We start from the raw sequence: 4,129 nt of genomic DNA on the forward strand, positions 1-4,129 counted from the left end.
GGCTCCGGAAACCCAAGGGAAAAAGAGGATAGGTGGCAAATGGAAAAACCAAGGTTGGGCATTGCTGGAGGAGTTTTATTTAAGGCGAACTGTCAAGGGGTTCCCATTATAACCCAACCGCGTAAGGAACGCTAAATCCGGGAACATAACACCGATATGACGGAAACTAGGGCGGCAAGAGTGGAACAAAACACTAGGAAAAAGGCCGAGCCTTTCACCCTTTACCAAGTATATAGGTGCATTAAGATAACAAGATAATATAGTGATATCCCAATAATAAACAATGTTCCAACAAGGAACGATCTCCAAACATCACCTGCAACTAGCAACACTATAAGAGGGGCTGAGCAAAGTGGTAACATAGCCAATCAACGGTTTGCTAGGACATGGTGGGTTAGAGATTTGACATGGCAATTTGGGAGTCATGATAAGCAAGTGGTAGGCATCGTAGCATAGGCATAGCAAAAGAGCGAGCATCTAGCAAGCAAAGATAGAAGTGATTTCGAGGGTATGATCATCTTGCCTGCAAAGTTGTCAGACTTGACTTGATCCTCGTAAGCGAACTCAACGGGCTCCTCGTTAGCGAACTCGTCTCCCGGCTCTACCCAAACAATACAAACAAGCAAAAGGAACACAATCAACCACGTGCAATGCTCAAACAACATGATGCAAACATGGTATGCTATGCGGGATGCGATATGTGATGCAAATGCAAGATTTGACAAGGAATGATTGAACCTGGCCTCAACTTGGAAATCCAAGAGTGCCACTGGAAAGGTGAGGTGATTTCGGTTGAAATCGATATAAAGATCATCGGAATCGGATGCACGGTTTGGAAATGGCAAGCAAAACAAATATGGTACCGGTCTGCGATAAACAGCAAGTAGCCATCTAAATGCATCAAGATAATTATGCTACAGCACTCAAACATGACAACAAAATACATGGCAGGGATCCATTCATGATTCTTGACAAAAGATGAACATTGAGCTACAGACAATTCATCCATTAACAGGTTCAAACAAGCATGGCAAAAATGCAAATGATAACAGGTTTCAGACTTAGTGAAATTAACATATGTCTGGAATTTAACATCAGGTAGCACTCTTTAGAGTATGAAAACTACATGCTACAGGAACTTAACATGGGAAAGCAAGGCATTACATGAAGCTACTCAAAGCACTTAACAAAAGTCCCTTAGTGACCTTGAGCCAAAAGGGATCAGAAAATACAATTGCAAGCATGTGAACATGGCAAAAACATAAACAGATCTCAGACTTAGTGACAAACTGGAGCATGCAAAACAGTTAACGAGTAGGCATGTTCACGAGCTCGATGCACTCACTACAAAGCATGGCATGACAAGCTAAGCATACACCCATCAAGAATACATGTCCTAGAAGCTAGACATGGCAAGAACAACAACATAGCATGCACGGATCAACAACAACAAGCTCGGCAAAATCGCTAAACATGTTAGCAATCTGCCAGGAACATTTTATAGCAAAAGTAGAGCTCAACTGAATCAAGCAAGGGTGCTCCATAAATACAAACAAAGACATCGATGGATAGAGCACCACAATGTTAACAAATCATCCTTACTGATCATCCTCAAAAGAGGCACGAATCACTAGGAAACAACGTGAACATATGGCATACCGATAAAATCAGAACAAGCACTTAGTGAAATTCTAAGTCCCTTAAATCAGCATTACCGATTACGCTACTTTGCAAGCTTGTGCTAGTCACCACACATATCACAAAAATACATGGTACGCACCTCTGTAAAGATGGCATGGCATATAACAAAACTCATGTAGAGCTCAGGAGCATATCATGCCCACATTAATCATGGCAAAAATGACAAATATCTATTTGATGAAACTGTCGGGTGGTAGGTGTGACATATGCCAACGGGTGGCTTATCATTGTGGGAGCCAGTAAAACATCGCCGGTGCCTGGAAACGGGATGAGGCGAAGACATGCACGCTGGCGAATCTTACCCAGCTTTGGGGCTCTCCATGGAGATAACACCCCTACTACTGCTCTGCGTGGTCTCCGCATGATCACTAGATGAACAAGTAGCTACACGATGCTCCTTGAGCTGTTTGGCGAGAGGAGGAAGAAGGGCTCTGCTTGCTCTCTTCTCCTCCCTACGTGGTGTCTAAAACTAGCAGGGATCCCCCGCCTTGGCATGGGTGTCCCGGGGGGTTTATATAGGCCTACCCCCGGGGGGTACAATGGTAATCCGGCTGGGCATGGGGCCCAGCCGTATGTGTCTTCGCTCTCCGGCTTCTGCGCCGGCTGCTGGGGCCCGCCGGCTGGTGGGTCCTGCCGGCTACCGGCTCCTTGGTCGACAGGCAGGCCCCACTTTCCAGGGACTTGTCGGTGGCTTGTTACTGTTGCTCGATCTTGGTAACGAGGGCTTCGCCGAGGTAACCGTGGCTACGGTGCTGCCGTCCGGCGGGTGACCACTGTAGCCTCACCGCGTCTTGTCTCCTTAATGGGGCGTCTCCTTCGAGGGGGTGGCAAGCCGGCTGGAGAGAGCCGGCTCCGTCTTGGGCCGACTGGGGAGGCCAGGCTGCCTTCGGGTGTCTCTCTGCCCGAAGGGGCCCACCGCCCGTGGGCCGTATTGGTAGCCCGTCGTGGATGACATCAGGGTTAACGTGGCAACAGTGCTGCGCCGGACGGGTCATGGCCACCCGTACGGCGCACTGTGCCAGGCGCGCTCCGGGATTCGGGGGTGGCAGGCTTCACTGTAGCCACGTCCCGTCACATCGCCGTTATGTGGATGCATACTTCGAGGGTACGGTCTTGGCCGCTTTATGGGAGCCAGCTCCTTGGAGTCGGCCTTCTCGCAGCCGGCTCCTCGGAGCCGGCCCTCCCGCGGCTTTCTTCATGAGGGCTGAAGTCGGGCCGCCTTCCAATAGCCGGCCTGGGAGACAGCTGGCCAGGGGAAGGCGGCCCCATGTCTTGGATTCTTGAGAGCCGGATCGGCTCGTAATTTTTTCAGAAAGGCCAGGGGGAGCCGGCTAGGATACCCGTGGTCACTTACTCCAACAGTAGTCCCCGAAGCTGAGCGAGCTTCGAGGCTGATAAATGGACGAGAAGCTTGGTCAGCTTCCTATCCTGAGGAGCCGGCTTTGCTTGTGCGCGCCGTCTTCGGAAAAGCTCCGTTTCTCGTAGGCGGGAACGCGGGCCACGTGGCGAGGAAATCCTGCCAACGCACGCGCGCGACGGGACGCTGCCGCAGGCCCGGGCCCGCCACTCGCAGGCCTCGGTCCGAGCACGGATCTTCCGCGGCCCACATGGACCGCTCACCTTCCCGCGGCGGTTTTATTCCGCCATCAAGGCACAATAATCGCGGGACGTGGGGGAGTGGGCGCAGTTGATCCCCACGTTCCCCCACGCCGCGCCTCCTCGGCTCCGCCACGCGGTCTATAAGTAGGAGGAGGAGGGGGAGCGGCAGAGGCTCGTGCGCTCTCCCTCACTCCGCCCCTTCTCGCCCTCCTTCTTCTTCTCTTCCCCGCAGCAGCTCTTTGCCGCGCCGTTCCGCTGTTGCTTCGTTCCGCCGCCGCATCGTCTTGCTTCTCGCTGCGCTTCCCCATGGCGCTATCAAGCTCGTGGGATGGCTCCAACGTCCATGAGGACCACGTCGAGTTCCTCCGCCAGACGCGACGCCTGCCCGGCGAGAACTTCGTTCGGGTTCGTCTAGCGCCGGAGAAGGAGATTTCGCCGGTCCTCGAGGAGGGCGAGCGGGTGATCTTCCGCTCGCACTGCCTGCGCGGCTTCGGCCTTCCGGCGAGCGGGTTCCTCCGAGCCTTCCTCGAATTCTACAACCTCCAGCTGCATCACCTCACGCCCAACGCGGTGATGCTGCTGTTGGCCTTCGTCACGCTGTGCGAAGGCTTCCTTGGGGTCCTTCCCATGCTCGAGCTCTGGGCGGAATTCTTCCAGAGCAAACTCGGCACCGTCGTCGTGGGCGTGCCTGCCCCCTGCGGAGCCTATATTGCCATGAGGCGGTCGGGCGAGAACAACCCGTTCCCGCCCATCCCGCTGATCCAGTCGGTGAAGCTCTGGCAGAAGTCATACTTTTACATGAAGAATGTCGCGCAGCAAGGCGACTACG

The sequence above is a fragment of the Triticum dicoccoides genome, chromosome 1A (genome assembly GCF_002162155.2).
Source record: "Triticum dicoccoides isolate Atlit2015 ecotype Zavitan chromosome 1A, WEW_v2.0, whole genome shotgun sequence".
NCBI classification, from domain to species: domain Eukaryota; kingdom Viridiplantae; phylum Streptophyta; class Magnoliopsida; order Poales; family Poaceae; genus Triticum; species Triticum dicoccoides.